The sequence below is a fragment of the Hetaerina americana genome, unplaced genomic scaffold, assembly GCF_022747635.1.
Source record: "Hetaerina americana unplaced genomic scaffold, ioHetAmer1.1.p SCAF_5, whole genome shotgun sequence".
In the NCBI taxonomy this organism is placed as follows: Eukaryota; Metazoa; Arthropoda; class Insecta; order Odonata; family Calopterygidae; genus Hetaerina; species Hetaerina americana.
Window position 1 is genome coordinate 35,705,042 of NW_027287095.1, and position 18,549 is coordinate 35,723,590.

At 43.0% G+C, this 18,549-nt stretch overlaps 1 protein-coding gene across 1 annotated transcript in view; it reads right to left on the minus strand.

Moving 5' to 3' along the window:
- The window catches only part of bi (T-box transcription factor bifid), a 410,155-nt gene that overhangs the window by 390,175 nt on the left and 1,431 nt on the right, over positions 1 to 18,549 (minus strand). The window lies entirely within an intron of this gene.

Consider the following 18,549-nt stretch of genomic DNA (forward strand, 5'->3'; position numbering starts at 1 on the left):
ATAAAACTTATCTTCCGAAATACCGACGACGCGGCTTTATTACGCGAGCATAGTTTATTTTTTTCTCTGTTTTGCACCGAGGAGCACAATGCCATACGCGGGTGAAAGATTTGACGTAATTTTTGCAGGAGGGAGAGCGGGTGGGGAGGATAGGTGAACAGGCGTGCACCAAAGATAGCGCCGACGTTTGTGCCGGGGTCCGCAAACGCGCATGGACGCGAATTTGAGCGTGACCTCAAACGCTAAATGGCGGACATTTACACTCTCGAGAATTCAATTTTTCGGGCCAAAGTATTCCGTTTCGCGTGGATTGAACAAATTCAAACGGTTTGATCGGATGTGGAGAGATGTGAGTGCCCTAAGTGTCGCTTTCGTGAACGGTTCTGATTAATAATTAACAATGGATGAAAACAAATTCCTCTCATGAGACGTTGGGAACTCAATACTTTGTGAACTCTAAAATATGTGATAGCTAAAAATGTGTGATCTAGTTGAGTCAGTCTTACAACACTAGATTAATTTACTTTCTCACTGAGAGGTATGCATCTAAAAATCAAAATAAATTAGCCCTAACATTCACTGCATTGTATCTGAGACTTCAAAATTTACGAGATGTGGATTTCTAGAAATATGTTAAGAATAATCAACAATTTATTCAGACAATGGAATGGATTAACATTCAATAATTTTACTGGTAAATAGATATAATTAAGCATTTAACTAAGAAGACAAACATTTTCTATGGAAAAATCTGTGGAATTACCACGTCTGATTGATTTAGTAAAATTGTTTATAAGTAAAAAACCACATTAGTTGTAAGATAGGTGAAAAAATTTGGTTATGATTATGAAAACTAGAGGGATATTGAAAGAGCAATTAACTAATCAAAGATTAGTGTGTGCTTGTGTATTAGGTAATTCTATTTTCTTAAGAATTGAATATGAATATTTTTAGCCCTAAAATGAAAGAAAAAACTGCCAAAGAAAAAGCAGGATCGTCTGCCTCGAAGAATAAATTATTGACTACGAAACCTCATGGCAAGCTTTGCGATAAGATGAAGAAGTTTTCAATAAAATTTACATTGAAGAGGAGTATTGCACGAGAAATAATAATACGAATTCTAAGACGTAATTACAATTTCGTCAATAGACCCCTTTCAGACGCAAGGCATTTTTCCAAAATGAACAAATTTGATCTGTAGCAAAGCAGAATTCACGGTACTCCACTAGTAACTCCTCAATTGAGCAACAACGGGACCAAGAGGTCATCCAAAATATTTTAAGTAATCGTACTCTGCTCATAATCATGTAATATGTATTACTTCCAAACTTAACAGTCATAGACTTTCATGTGTGAGGTTTTATATACAGGGAAAATTCTATTTTGAGCCCTTAGAAACTCACTTCCGAATCTCCCAAAATATCTTAAAAGTAAAATATTTCAAAACATTATTTTGAACTAGATCCCCCGGCACGAATGTAACGTTCATGAGTTTAAACAAATTATCTTTATTTCCATGAAATAACTGGCTACAACATAAGATAAACCTTGCAAAACCAGAGGAAATAATAAGAAGGCAAGTATGCATTCATAAGGCGATCACCTTTCTCAGTCATGTGAAAGAGGCCAATGTGTTTTAAAGTTGTTCAAGGAAGTTGAAGGAATTAAGAAACTAGACTTAAACATGGATACTTTCAAGAGCAAATCGCAAGGAGACAAAATCTGCACGTACGAGAGAGAGTGAAGCAGAGGGAAATTAACCAAGAAGCCGTCGCTTGCGTCCACCTGCACCTACCTCTCGCCTTATCTCCTGACCATCGAATGAGAAATGGAGAGGAAGGAGTGAAAGATCGCTTGACATCGCTCTCCTGTCTGTGCTGAAATTAATCCTATCGATTGAGATCACGATCGACGTTTTGTTTATCGATCACAGAATGAAACGTGATACTGGCTCATTCGAGCTAAAAGCGACGCCGGTATGTTTAACCGCGTGTAAATCTTATTATGTGGTGAGTCTTGATGGATAATGTGACCACCAGATGATGTGTAATCACGGGGATTAAAAATGCCATGATTAATAGCGGAAGTGTAAGTACGATATTTATATTCTTATATGTACGCAGGGAGAGTCATAGGAGAGGCGGTAGGTTTAGCAACTATTAGCATTACGTGTGCGTGTGGGAGTTTTCCGACACATTCGCTTCGCACCTCGAGTGGTTCACGTGTTCCATAAAATAACTTGAAATTAATAACAAAAGATAGAAACCCATCAATTAAAACATGCACTCAAAATTTTAAAACTCGTGCTAAATTACAGGTAATGAACATAAATAATATAAATGTATTACCCAAATCTAAACCTTTTCCGGTCTTTATCGGCAGCCAGCGTAATAGATAGGTTTAAAAATAACTTTTCCGGCGATATTTTTGCGAAACCATTGAAAATAATTGAATATTTTCCACGGCCTTGTCAGCATTCTCACATGGCTACAAGTAATCCTGATATGAAAATGAATCCATAACCAAAGAAGTGGAAACTCAGCTTTTTTTATCGAATATGTTAGTAAAATGAACACTGAAGTAAATTCAATACAGAGTAAAAACAACCGTTTTACTCTTATACGCGTCATTGGAAAAACTTCCTTTTATTAATGCGTTCGTTAATTTCGGTTAAAATGAGAAATTGTTGCCCGGGATTCCATTTATTGCTCGAAAGGCAGTCTGCCTTGCCTAGTTGGAATTCCATGCTATTAAGTGTTCTTTTTTCATATACTATTTATAATTATAAGCATTCACAAGAATGGGAATGAATATACTCACGTACACGGCGCACTTGGGCTAAGCAAAGGGCTCACGACACACATGACCCCAGATTATTTTTCCCTCAAAAGACAAAAGAATAGTAATTTTCTTCCCTTTGCATACAGTTGAAGATCAAACGGTCGGAGGACGATTGTCAGTTTTTACTCCAAGGAGAACGCAAAACGTCGATTAGACTCCTGCTCAAGTGCAAATGAAAATGTACCCCAATAAACTTCCTTAGCTTATGAAGCATAGACATTCCAAATCATTTGAAAAATTTAGATGGACGCATGGGTTTAGGTAGAACAACGCATTTTAGCTGCTAAAACTTGGAACGACCCGGTAAACCAGAAAACTAACCTCACCTATGACGTACTATAGTTCTTGAACTTGGATAGTGAACTTAATATTAATCGTAGATGTAAAGGTTTTACATCTACGAGTATCCGTACGATATCAGGGGACAAATGATTCAGTTCCCATTGGGACTGAATCAGTCGTCTCCTGATTGGGTAGATGCAGAAATGATGGATTTTTAATTAATCGCAAATAGGCCGACTAGTTGGGAGCAAAGTGCAATAATTATTAGCAGTTCCAATACCAGTGCCGAGCAAAATTCTGAGAGAAAGTAGACTTCTCAAGGAATTAAATTTGCTCATGCGGCTTTTTTTTCAATATTTTGTATCCTTTAATAACATTGAAGACGTCAAATGAAATTAGGGACAGTTTGTATCTCAGGAGAAAATTTGCCACAACTTGTATTTCTGATAACTTTCCCCACTACATAGTCCTCCATAATAAATACTTGATTTTGAAATCCGTCAAACACTGAATCGTGATCTCACGACGGAAAGTGGACATATATGCGAAGGCTCGTTGTGAAACCACTTATCATAAGGCGGGGTGATGGGTGTTGAGTGTAAAATCTAATGAACGAAATAAGCAAACATCCGTCAAATCATAACCTACGCCCAAAAATGAGAGGGACGCCACGTCGTGATGGAATCGTAAGTATACTACTGCTCTCGCTTACAAATTGCAAATACCAGGCATCCCCACTACCGCGTGAGAGTTAGCGCGTGAACACAGAGGTGTGTCATCTTATCTGAATCTCGTAAGTGTCCTAGAAAATGAGTAACAATGCTAATGGCAAAATTTTCTTATCCAGAGGCATTTGCTGCGGGGTTATAGAGATAAAAATGCGTATCTACACCATATCCCGATGGCTTTCCTACAGCAATCGGAGTGATAACTTGAGTGTAGTAGAATGCTCTACCCAACAAAAGTATCCCACAGCCCTTCCCAAGTAACGTTGGGATGTTAATGACTAGGCTGAGAAATGATTGAAGTATTTTTCTTTGTGAGAATGGGCTATGCCTCAGTATTTTTTTCATTTCCAGTATGAATAATATTTGTATCTGCTATTTTTTCTACATCTAATGTTACCACCGAACCTAATGGTCGACTTGTAGCTATTGCATTAATAAAAAGAAAATGTGCTCATAGGGAAAGACACCGTAGTTACGACGAGAAAACTAAGTCATCCTTTTCTAGTAAAAATGGTAGGAGTTTTCTTTCTTTTTATACATTTCTATCTATTTTCTTTCACGATTAAAATGCACCCTCGGTCTATTCTCCTAGAAAATTATTGGTCTCTCAGACAAATACTCAAGTATCTACGATATTTTCTTGAAAAAGCTAATTTGAGTTAGCATCATACTCTCCTATTATCTAACTCAAGTCCCTCTAAATTCTACTTTTCGACTTGAACATGGCTGCAATCCAAGTTTTACATCCCCGTGATACAAACGAATGGATTTCTGACAAAAATAGATGCATCTGCACAGATTATTTTTGAGAAGTGGTAAAAATGAATACTTTGATCATTCTAGCTAATGCCTACAAGTCTATGGAACACCGAAAGCAAATGAATCTATTCATAAAGCCGAGAGTCTTGACGAGAAGATAGCCTTGAGCGCCGAGGAATTGCGAAGCGACGCGGCACGGTTTCGCGGCGAATCGGGGCCCCGCCGCCCGCGAAACGGAATATCAAGAGGCGGGTAGACCGTCGAGCGCGCACATTAGCCACTAAGAGCATCGGTTGAGATTTCAATGATTTCTTCGTTTTCCTCGAACTCGGGATATGATTTCCTTCACTTATACAACTGAGATCTTGTGAAAGGTTTCCCGAGAGAGATGGTTTATTTGATACACCGCAAGAAAAACATGGGTAGGTACGGCATAAAGAGAGACTGGGAAATTAGCCTCGGCGGAAGAGTGACATTGAAATTGGCATTCTCTACGAGAGCCTATTCCGGAGGGGAGTCAATAAATCCACGAGGAAATACTGATCGCTGGCCATACACAATTGAAATGAAACATATTTTACGTAGAAATGCTGTAAAAATATCCCCGCGGCTCCCTGAAATATTAGTTCCGCCAGGACATGAGAATAGTATTTCAATCCAGGTTCAACTCTGTAGATGGTATTGCCTTCGCTGTCGTTGAAAAACATGAAATACGGAGCAGTGTAACGGATGAATTAATGGATCGAAGCACAAAAAGCTAGCCATGGGCCGACGATGGAGGACTTCTAAAAACGGCTAAAGGCCAACGGAAATGAGAGGAAACGATTTGATACCCCGTGCATTTTTGCGAATGCATTGTGGACCCAGTGATTTGTTTACGAGTACACCCCGGCGAGTTGATCTGAGCATGGCGAAGCCAGCAAAGATCTCGAGCTTTCTCTGCTCTCCCGCGGAAGGATTGAGCAGAATTAAAGCCAGTAGTTTGTCGTGGAGAAAGCGATCGTAACTCGCGAGATCACAGACCATAGAAAACGCTCCTGCCGGATCATTCCAAGGGATTGAGACGAGAGCGGAACATCATCCTCGAACACTTCGGATTCCGGCTCGACGGAGTCCCACTGGAGATCCGAGGAAAGAGCGTCGTAGTCTAATCATAGAAATAAAATTGAAAACGGTACAAAAGCGTGCAGTCGGACATTGATCACACCCCTTCTTCCTTCCGCATGTGAACCGAGGGTAATACTCCATTACGGAGGAAACAGAAAGCTCGTTATGATAATCCGAGGCGCCGCCCGGACAAATCAAGTGGCTCACCAGGCTATCGATGCAATCGAAGGCAATGGAAGAGAGAGCGGAAGGAAATATATCCTCGATAGATATAGTTGTAAGTTGACTGAGGGAGGAAATATGCGATTCCTAAGCAAAGAAACAACGTGCCTAAGACCGTCAAAGTTAAATAAAAACGAACAAAAAAAACGATTGCAACTTGAAACAAATCGATCCTGGAAATGATGAATAATTTCTAGGGAGATTGAGACATCTATCCACCCACCTACGCACACACACCTTCGAAACCTGGAAATTACTCTCCCAGCTTCTCGACGCCAACGCGACGTTACACAGTTTTCCGCGCGGCTAAATTTTAGGTCCGCGGTGGACAAAATGACTGAGTGCGTGGAGCGTGCACAAGGGGTCGCGGGAGGAGGCGGGGGTGTTTGCTGGTGGCTCCGTGAGTGTGGAGGGAGGGTAGGCGCTGGGGGAGAGTGAGGGTTGAGAGAGGGTTACGGACTGGGGATAGGAGAACGGAGGAGGAGGAGGGAGGAAGGGAGAGAAGACAGACAGTGTTGTGAGGTGTTAAGGCGAGAGGTAAAAGGGGACTTGGGGGAGGGATGGTGGGAGAGAGAGAGAGGGTGGTTTTCAAAAAGGGTGGAGGGTAAAGGGAGTCGGGGGTGGGGAGACGGGGAAGTGGGTGGCGGGTTCGCGGGGGAGATTCGAAAAGCGCCAGGTTAGGTGAGAAATATGTGGGGAAAGGAGTTGGTGGGGGATAAGTATTTGGTGCGGTGGGGTGGGTTGGCGCGCCATGATGGAAGAAGAGGGAGGGATGGCAGAAGGAGAGTAGGATCTTTATTCTCCCTTGTTCGTCTTTTCACACTCAAAATTGATTACTTAGTAATGAGGGGAGGAAAATCCGAGATGGAGACGGAGGTGACATCAGCATCGTGCGGCAGTAGTAGAGGAGGTGGCAAAGGGAACGGATTTTCTGAGGATGCGAGCAAACGAGGACGGAGGGCGAGTGCGGAGGGGCAGGATGGAGCCGATTCGGGGGAACAAAATGATTGAGGCGGGAGGGGGATAGAGGAGGGAAGAATACGCGAAATGGGAAGGAAAAAGATAAAAGGCAATGAAAGGAAGTTATCGCGCGAAACATGAGAGACGTTGCGAACATCCGCGGTTGAAGGTGGAAGCGAAAGAGGGAGGCGAGGGTAGTGAGAGAAGTGTGGGTGCCAACTGGCCAACCGTACGCCCGCGGGTTCGAATCCTTCTCCCAGATGAGAACTGCCAAGGACCATCAATGAATGCATCAATTCGAGCACATGCATAAAGTGTGTCCTTGTAGCTAGTTTACCGAAACATATTATATACATATATATATATATATATATATATATATATATATATATATATATATATATATATATATATATATAGTAGGGAGTCATACCTGGTACGCAATCCTTGCATGTAAAATTCAAATGAGTCCCGCCAGCAAAGTGCACAGAAATAGGACAGCGAAATGGGAACTCGGAAAAATAAATTTTGCGCACAAAAAAATGGTAGGTGTGAATGAAAGTACAACTATATCAAAAAATATTCTGAATTACAGCATAGCTAGATGGAATAAAGGTGCTTTATAAACATGACATCAATTATGGATACTACTACATCAAAAGATGCAGGAAGAGAGAGAAACGAATTAATCAATGCATTTATATGTATAACCGTGAACATATCGTCAATTTTTAAGAAGCTGACTTTTTATAAATTATTTTATCCCTTGAGAGAACATCGCTTTCAATAACTGGTGAGCATTTCAGCAGAAGATAGCCTTTCAGAAATAAGAGAATATTCAAATCTGAAAGCTCTGAAGAACTAAATCATACCTGTATTCTAACTGGGACAAGAAAGATCCACTCTCGTGGGAGCAATTTGATTTACATTTTGCAACATAAATTGTTGAGTCATAAATCGTAATAAATGTTTCAACACGGCGTGGATGAGTAACTACATTGCAGGGAAACGGAGCCCAATAAATGAACACCACCGGTGACATGAATATTTCCTGCGACGGCTGATCATGCGATAATTAAATTAACTTGCACTTCCCGCGGGGTACTTTGTATGTTACATTCTTCACTCCGCCGTAGTAGGGCTTACCTCAGCTCGACGCCCGATGGAAATATCCTCCGCGAGCGAACAATTAAAAACGCGCAATGCGCGTGTAAGTGGAGGGTGGGGTGGTAAATGCGATCATCGTCGCCTTGACGCGTCAATGCGTGCAAAGGACGCGCGGCGAGCATGGAGCGCATCTCCAGCGGTGGAGGCGAAACATTTTACGTCGCAATGGGGATGTGAGGCAACACGTCGACGAAAGGGCGAGTGACCGAATGGATAGTTCAGGGAACCGGCAGACCAGGGGCGCCCCGAAGAGATCATTTGGTGGACCACCCGGTGGGGGGGGGGAGAGTATTAGGTGGGAAGAAGGCGGAGATATGAGCGGGAGAAAGAGAGGAGACAACGAGGGGATAACGTAGAGGCGGCTACAGGACGGAGGGAAAGGAGGAGAGCGGTGGTGCAGTAGGAAAGGGGGGGGAGTAGGTTGTGACAGCCTGGAACAGGACGGCTGTTTTCGCTCTCCCTCGTGGGACTCCATCGGAAGAACATAAGGATGTCTACGCCGTGCTGTGTATGCAACGCGTGGCGACTGCCCTGAATAGAACACCTCAACCTTCTCTAATCTGCCTATTCCTCTCCTTCCCAGCCCATTTCCCTCCCCCTCTCCCTCCCTTGGCCAGAGACACCCAACGGGGGACGCACAAAGATCTCTTCCCAAAATCTCCCCGTCCCGCTCCCCGGCCATTCTGTTAGCTCACATGAGAGACTCCCCATTCCACGCCCACCAAAACTCCCGCCGCCCCCTCTTAATTCCCGTCTCTTCCGACCTCTCTCTCCCCACCTCCCCCCTCCGTCCATCTCCTCTTCTTTCTCCCTCCCTCTTATCCATTGGGCCTAATGATAGGTCACATGCGTTTGGAAGAACGAGCCAGAATATCTAACAGCCACCCGAAGTGTCCCCCTTGTGGATGGTTACTCAAGCTCTCTGCTCCCTCTTGTGCCGAACGATAAAACTAGAGGGGGCTTCTGCCATGGTTACCTGGTCGCCATGATGTGGACTTCTGGCGTTTATAAGACCCTAGGGGTGAAAACTATCGCACCCCATTGCCAATAATATCGCAAACATATTCGTCCGGCTGCCCAATGCCCAGTATGAAGAATTTTCACACTCACCCGGCCCTTCGGATTGAGCTGTTGAAACAAAATTCTTTTTAAGATAAAATCCAACGGTGGAGAATTTTATTAGTTAAAATAAAAATTGATTTTCCTTATTTTCGGTGGGTGCTGGTAGTTTACTCGCTGATTCAATCACCACTGCAATTAAAAGAATAGTTTCATCTTAAAAACTGTCCTAGTCAGTCTACGACATATTACAGTATTTTCAAAGCATTTAGATAAATTCTTCGTGTTCTGCAGTCATTGTGCAAGGGGATTGATGAACTGAGTCTTCAATTAATGTACCAATGAAGTTATATGCCAGTAAATGTCACGTATTTGGACAAGAAATTGCAGATGAGAATAAGTTAAGACAAGACATTTTTCATTACAACTGTCGTGGGGCTTCAAACTGGTTTCGCTGTGATCGCAAATTATGGTAAGGCAATACGAGTATTGAAACCTACCAATTCTGCAGTATGATTTCATCCTAAATAACTTACAATCTACCCTGGTGTCATAACACACTCGCATTATTTTTACCATGGGATATCGTGCGCGCATCTTCTGCAGTAACCGAACTTATTCGAAAACCAGGAGCATTGATGTGTAATATGACTTCTAACTAACGAAGTTATAGGCAAAATAATTAAATGTCACCCGTAATTTCTCGATGAGAAAAGCTGGAGTTTTTCATTTTAAAAACACAGCCTCCCTGATACTTTTAAGGTTTTTGGAATATAGAATTGTTTCATAAATGCTGAAATCAATTTTGCCTGGCAACATTTGTGGAAAGAAACTTTTCACTTTCTTCTAGCTAAATTTGATCAATGTTTGTTATCATAACCTAGCATCTAGAATATGATGTATTTACATATCTACTAACGGAACTCTTAATATAGTATAACACTATTTATCTAGGCTGTTAACCAGAAATAATAAGAGCAACGGTAAGGCATTGGCTGCATCAATATATACCCAAATTATGGGATGTGAGGGAAGTTCTTAAGTTTCGGGCTACAGAGTGAAAATAGATAGGCAAATTTTAATTATTCTATCCGAAGGAATCCAAATTTTTAATGAAAGAAGCGTATCTCGCTTTAAAATCCCATATGAGCGGAATCTAATCCGGAATTCCATCCGAATCCCATCCCACTGATAAGTAAAATGGCATGCATAGCAAGCCAGCGTTTCAACAATGCTTCCTAATGACATTGACCTTTCATCGTCCTTCAACTATGAAGCACCAAACCCGCCATTTTCTCTCGTCGTCCCTACAGAAAAAAATAAGAATCCTCAAACACCTTGGAAGAGTGGTGGAGCGGCCCCGAAATCCTTGAATTTCACGGCGTTAGCAAGGAAGGGTGGGCTAGGAGACACCGCAACGGAACCCGAGGGCAGCGCGCGGGAGGAGGCGATAATTAACGAAAGGAGAGAGATGGTGCGACCTGGACGGGCGAGAGTGAGTCCGTGACGAGGGGGCACTCCGGGGAGGAGGAGGACCAAGGGTAGAGGACGGGAGGGAGGACGGGGAGATTGGGAGGGAAGGAAGGAGAAGACCACAAGACGACGCAGCTGGATCGAGGATGAATTTTTCATCGGAAACGAGAAGAAAAATGAAGAAAGCGAGAGAAAGGAGAGGGTGCGGTGCGAGGGAGAAGAGAGAGAGAATGAGAGGAGGATTCGATGAGGGTTCGGAACGGAGTGGTGGAGGGCACTGGGCGGGGGTAAGACGGGAGAGTCGGAAACCCTCGAATCGGAGGCGTTTCCCGGGAAGGCGTGGGTGGAGGCGACGCCGTCCGGAAGAGTTGCACGAGGGGAGGGAGGACGAAGAATACCGCACCCAGAGCCCTCCCTCGATCTTTCGAGGAGTGTAGCTGAGGCCTTTGGTGAGACTATGCGGAGTGTCTACGCGACATATATGCCCCCCCCCCAATTGGTGCCCATCTTCCTCCCGCCCGAACTTTCGCGAAGCGTGGGAAACGGAAGGGTAGGGAAAGGGTGACCTCGAGTGCGACGCATAGGCAGCATTGGAAGCGCTCGCAATTTGCGTTCATTAAACTGTGGGAGCGAGCGTTGCCGCCGGGGCGAGGGAGGAACTCGCCTCCGAGGCTGGGGCGACGCATTCGACGGGGGCGGGCGGGCAGATAGGGGCGCCGGGAGGCTCCGCGCGGCCGGAGCACTGGGCTCGCTGGGTGGGAAAGGATGGCGGTGGTGTGGCACGAGAATAAGGGAGAGAGAGGGAATGGAAGACATGTATTTGTGGCCACGAATACAAGCGGAGGCACACGAGTCGACACGGACGAGAGGCGTTACTTAGTGAACATACCCAATACAAATTTAGGTACCTCTCCTCAGCTTCGGGATTAATGCTAGCAAAACGAAAACAGATGTCTGATACCGAATGCTTATACTTTTGATCGTAGGGCACCATGTTATTTATCGAGAGTCATCAGCATTAGATGGCTGACTGCGAATAAAGTGAAAAATCGAAATAAAGTCTCGTTTACGGACATTAATAAAATACTTAACCTCCGTTGATTTCACAACTCAAAAAAGTTTAGTGCTTATTCGTCAAACATTATTTGAAATTGGTTTTAAGTTTTTCCCTAGTAATCAATTTCAGCAGCGGGTATTAACATCGACAAAATGATATCTAAGACACGATTTAATTAATTATTTCATTGACTTTATACTTTCAGGCTTTACCTCTTGGAGTTGTTTGATGTCCATATCAGAAGAATTTGTAATTTTCCATAGACTTTATTTCACAGTACGACGCGTTCCACTGCCTTGCGGCATCAGCTTTGACAAACCCTAGAAAGTTATGGACGCGGAGGATAGACTTTTATCAATGAATTAGTAGGAGTTTTAAAGAAAAAGAAGAGCCGAAAAAATTTAAAAAACCAGGCCATCAAGTGCTGAATTATTTACAAACATAGTTGAGGCAGAGAACAAAGACCCCTGAAGAATTTTGAAATCAATTACGAAGGATAACGTGATCAAAGTGCTCACAAAATATTTTGAACCTAAATTTTAAACATCCCCAACTACAGTCATCCATCCTTCCGGCTTTCCACGGATCCATTACATCCCGGCCATCGTTTTTGTTTTTTTTTTAATTTTACCCTAAAATTATAATGAAGTGGAAAGGAATGCATAAATAAGTCCGTCAGCAGGGCTGAGGAGAAAGGAAACGTTTTCAAAAATGATGCCACGCTTATTACGACGAGGTGCGCGCCGAAGGTAAGCACCCCTTGAGGGTCCGTCCATATGTGCACACAGGCACACACTTCCGCTCACACCTCCCGCGCTCACAGCGGCTCCCTCAACTCACCTCCCACTTCACACGCATCCAATCAGGCCTTCACTTAACACCGCTAAAATCTCCCTCTCTGCCGCCGCTCTCCAAAATCCACCTCCAGCTACCTATTCGTATATATCCCAAACAACCCCATCATCGTGATCCCAAAGACCCCACCCCAAGGCTCGAAATATACCTCCCTCCAATCCCCTCTCCCTCGCTCTCTCTCCTCTATCACTCACTCACTCGCTCTCTCCATCTCCCTCTCTCTCTCCATTCCAATCGAACGCACCTAATATCCGACAGCAAGGCAGAGTCGGATCGTTAAAACACGTCGGTATCAAACACAATACGATTTCGCACGTTGGCGAATCGGATGGTTGTTGTGATGAAGAGAGAGAGAGAGAATACTCGGGGTGTGTAAGGGAGAGACGGAGAGAGAGAGAAAGGGGAGAAATTGGGGAACGAGAGAGAGCCATTAGAAAGGCGAAGCGAGGGATTGGAGAGGACGCGGGAGTGTGAGGTACTGGGGAACCCAAACACCTCGCCGAGGATTCCCAGTTGGTCATAGATATTGTGCTGATTGAAATTTTTTGCGCTCACTTCCCAGCACATATGAACATGCTCGCCACTCTTTCGCCCATTCACTCCTCTAAAATCGTCAGCGGTTTATCACGAGGGCATATGTCACCGAGAGTGAGAGATTGTGGGAGTTAATGGAAAATGAAGAAAAATCGAGCATCTTGTCGAGAGCAAATGAGCGGATTGAAATCAAGGGTGACTCTTGCGGTAAAACTAGAGGTAAATTAGATAAAATGGCAAGTCATGCGGATGTCCGCGAATCGGATTTCTGAGGACACGTGACCACAGGGGAAAATGTGCGGGAATGAGCACGAAAACATGACCTTATCGGTAATTGTACGTGATTTCCTACCCGGTAATTCTTGGAATAAACACCTATTTTAACCTAACTACTCGTTTATAAATCTTTGAAGAGATTTCGCCGTAAAATATCCCACGCCGATACCTATTCATCAGCCATACAAAAGAAGTTACGCCAAATCTCTACTGGAAGCCCTTCAGAAGTGCTTAATCATTCGTTGCCCCAACGGCTAACTCCATTGATCAACATTTTCTCATGACTTATCATTTTGATTACCTACGGCACTGCAGTGCATGTCATTTATAGCAAATACACCGCTTCCATGTGATGCATTAATTCATCGGGTAACGTTGCGAGTATTTACCGATGAGGAAGGCGTTCCTGAGCGAACCGCCTCTAGGCTGGGTGAGAACGGAAGTAAGATATAAACGCTGAGCAATCTTCCGGCGACGAGTTCTGGTTTTCCCAATTGTTTTGTGTATACAGTCAATGAAAAGGTATCGCAATGAATTACATTCATTAAGAATGTAACAGAGGCGCCCATGAAAAATTAGTTTTCAGTCAACATTTTGGCTATTCACGGTATTACACGTTAAATTTACTTCACAAACTAAAATAGCCACGTAATTGACGGTTAGGAAATGTCGCTTAAGAGATTTTGAAATGAGACGTTAGTACGTAATTATCTCTTAACCGTGTAGAAACCATAATAGTCCTATCTCTACCCAATTATGAGGTCTATAATAGTATTTAAATCATCCTACCATACTTGACCGCATAGTCACACTCTTGGTAAAAGAACATTTTTAGCGGATTAGCACTTTTTATCATTGGATTTTATATTAGGTAATCTTTCGCTCTACTCTTAAATTGTAAAAAATTAAAGAAAAATAATTTATTAATTTAATGATAATCGTCTAACCATAAGGCTCAAATTATCCAGCTGCAAGGACACTCACTTTCAAACTCCAAAAACAATCAGAAGCACTAACAGTAGGGTCATAAATTATTCTATCCTACATGTGTTATGAGCCTGCATCGCAGATTTTATACAAGGAAGAAGAGCTACTATAAAAATAGTAACAAAAATGAACTATGACGTGAATTTTAAAATCTAAGTTCATCTCAAACGTAAATATGTTATTGAGTTGGAAGCAATAGCAGAGTTTCATTGTTGCAGTCATATTAAGTCGAATTTTGAAGACCCTGATATATACTGATATGAGATCGACGGCATTTTATCCAATCAATAACTCTTTTGAAAATTCACACATGATATATAAGTACTAGACAACTCATCAAGAAGTATTTCTGGAGACTCCGTAGCATAAGAATAATTGTTTGTCAATATCATATGAATCAACGTTTATTAGAATTAGAAAACAATGAACTCGCAACATGAATACGAACACCGTAAATACTAGGCTTTTCTGAAATCACTTTTCTTTTAAGGTCATTTCCTTTCAAGGCAGAAGTAGGTAGTCGGGAACATCCTCCGGCAGCAAAAAAACAGTTATCTATTCATTCTTTTGGCTTAACTTTCTACTTAAAATTTTGAGTCCTCCAGTGATACAATGATTTCGAATAAATTGACATGGATACCTCGAGTAAGTCCTCCACCAATATGGTTATATTTCATGCAGGATGGAGCTGACCTAAGTCTACAATGAAACAAAGTGGGAGGTTATAATCGAATGAATATCCGAAATCGAATTTCGTACTCGGTAATTTAGGAGGTTTTAATTCATTTTCGTACCATGGGCTTCCTCCCAAATGGAACATACTACCTCCCTCCCTCCGTGACTGTGGGATTGGAATCCCGTGCGCGGCCGTGTTCGCCGTTCCCCTCACCACGCTTACTCGGCCCGCCATCGCCTGGGCGTGAGCTCATACCCGAGTCGCGTTTGTAAATCTACGCGCTCGCTTAATTCGACCCAAACCCTCCCCCGGCGGTAAGTATATCGGGGAAACGTTCGGAGGCATAAGCTGCGGTGACCAGAAAAATCACGTTTAGCATTTGACGACTCAAAACCAGACGCTCTCTCGAGTTGGCTTAAAACATTTACGCCGGAAATATATTGGGGATCGGGGAGAGGGAAGGACGGAATCGTCCACGGAGAGAGACGGACGAGTCTCGATTTTCCCCGCACATTCGTTTTTAACTAAGCCACATCTCCATGCACTCACGGAAACACACGCAGACAAACACACACACATCCATTCGCCCGCGGCCCACCCTGCACGCCTCTCCTTGGTCACACCTTCCCTCGCGGGACATCCATCCATTCCCTCCTTCCCTCCAGTCCACTCTCATCCTCGCTCGCCCGCTCTCTGCATCCCGCAATGCCTCCTTGTACGTCCGCTGCACAATCCCCGCCCATTTTTCTGAAGAAAGGCCTCTCCCCTCACCCATACCCCATCCCCATTTTTTTTAATTGCACTCCCCACACCCAAACCACCCCCTCTCCCCCCTCCTTCTTCCCTGATGGAAAATAAAAATGCAATGGTGGGGAGGGGGAATGAAAAAAAATAACCCCTTTGTACTCCCCCCCCCGCCCACGCCGTCCCCTCCCCCCTCTCGTCCACCCTCCTTACACCCTTTGGCTCAGAAAAACACAATACGGAGCTCCTCCCCGTTTTTTTTCTTAGGCCACACCTTTCCTTCATCCTTTCCTCCCGAAGAGCCAAACACCAAAAACCAACCCTCTCCCTCCCCTGGCGAAAATATTCGTGACTCCACCCCAAAATACAGTGCACCGTGAGAGAGAGCGGAGGAAATGAGAGCTAAAAAGGGTGGGTGTGTGCTTCGCAAGAGGGAGTGGGGCAGAAAGGGAACTTTTCATAATATTCCGTCTCCCGTCCTGTACCCGGAATGGCACGTTTCGTCATCACGGTTGTATAATTTCTACATATTAGACTCACTGAGGATATTTGATGCCTATGAAACTAATAAAGCAATGAGGTGATAAGACCCTTCAGTTCGCAATCCATTAACGCATGAAATGTAACTGTAAACACGTTATTTTTTTAGTAATGGTACCAATTATGGGTTCGCCACTAATTGTCCTCCCAGCAAACGGGGATATTCCGGTGGCCTGCGCGCTTGGCGGCCAGTCCACAATATGCGGTGTGTAAGCTGTCACTAGCAGTGAATTTTTTTATGTTAACGGTGAACATCGACCTCGGATATCTGAGCACGCTATTAAGTCATAACTATTACTATTCTTAATACTCATGCGAACTCATCTTAGTCCATAAGGTCAACAAAAATTGCTTTTAAATTCGGTAATTTTCATTATAGAATTTTTAAAGTTTTGCCGATAATCCCAGGTTTACATTAAAGATATCGGCATTTCGAGCTTCCATTTAATTCATGAAAATGATTAAGGAAATATATATATATATATATATATACATAAAATGTCAACAATTGGGTACATTTGTGAACGTGGCTCCTTGATATCAAACGGTGAAAAGATCAGTAGTATTTCACGACTTACACGTTAATATCACGCCTGTCATTGCACACTGTCTTTTACCTTACAACTCCTTCAACCAGCAATGCTTGAGTGGAGTTTTTACAACAAAATCTACTGATTTTTAGTTAAAAAATGACTATTAATAGCATAGATGTTTTGGTGATAGGAAATTTTTAAGCATTTTTCTTCAATTTTTCTGAGAATCTTCAATCACCAACAACCTAGCGATTATTCCTGGAGGTTGATCACTCAATAGTTTCGCGAATTGATGTGGGTTTTCGCTTAAGCCAAAGTGATGTTCTGCACTTTGTAAGCTATGGATGCAATAAAAGTCAGACGACTTATTCGTCCTAACTGGTCTTTGATGGCCTCAGAACGAAAATTGACGGCGTTCACTTCAAAACGGGTACTTGCCCCGTTCCAGTCCATCAGAACCAACCACTTCTCCGCTCATTTCGAGACTTCTCCTAGCATATATTTGTGTGTGTGGGTACATCCTTACCGTTTATCGGTGGCGGTTTCCCGACCCTCAAAGAGGCGACATGGAGCACATGATGACAAATAGACGCGCACGACTCAAAGAGTTAGTCATAACACCGGGCATGTATGTGCTAGTCTGCCTGTCTCATGTGGCGGAGTTCGATAAGTCTCAAATGTGACATGAAAGGCCGCATGCATACGTGCTATGCTGAAATATGATTGCACGCACGATCTATGCTGCCTTGCTCGCTATGAATAACACGGAAAATGGAAAGGACACGAGGCTTTACCGTCCGACGGACAGCATTTGCAAGAATTTACCATCGTACAAGTGCGCAGATACATTTTGTACAGAGCCGGGACCTGTAAGACATCGGCTGATTAACAAGTGCTCAGCTGCCCTTTGTAGAATTGACATCGACAATGTTATAAGAATTAAAAGAGGCAGTGGCCATTTTCCAAATTTCCCCTTCAGGGACTTACGCTGGAAACCTAAGACATTTGAATGCAAAACTCGCCGTTTTTCCTTCCCATGACTATTTTCGTGAAATAATCCGTGCACTATGGCCAATGGCATCAAAATTACACCAGGAAAGAAACGTTAAGTCTTATATTTTCTTCCCTTGACTCTCTAAAATTATTTTATGGACGAGAAAAAAGTCGATGCATTTATTAGGAAAGGCAAAATCCCAAAGAAAAATATTTCAAATGACAGAAATAAGTATTCAAGCTCGACAGGGACTGAAAGAGGGGCATAAGATCGGGCTTAAAAGCCTTTTCCTCCCAAGACATGCAAACTTTCGAGTAAAATTCAGAATGTCACAATGGGAACCGGAGAACTTAGTTCAGAAAACGGGGGTTATGGTCGTAGATCTAGCGTGATAAGCATCCACTTGTTAGAAAAACGCGACTAATGGAGCAGGATGGTAAGCCATTTTTTTACCAAAATTCTTATGATATGTTCATAATCGAGAAAAATTGAACCATTTGGATGACTGGAATTGAATGCAAATCAACTTCGAACCTCAAGGTATGGCATGGCACCCCTTATTGTGACAATAACGGACAAGTTTGACGAACGTTTTGGATACTAAAATGAATTTTGAGCATTTCTATCTATTAGTTGTCATATTTAGGAGGTTTCTTGCGAGCATTCCTCAGGCGCTACAGTAGCATTGCACGGAAGATATTTAAAATCAACTTTTAAAATAGCAGGCAGCTTTTAGGTTTACAAGCGCTACATTT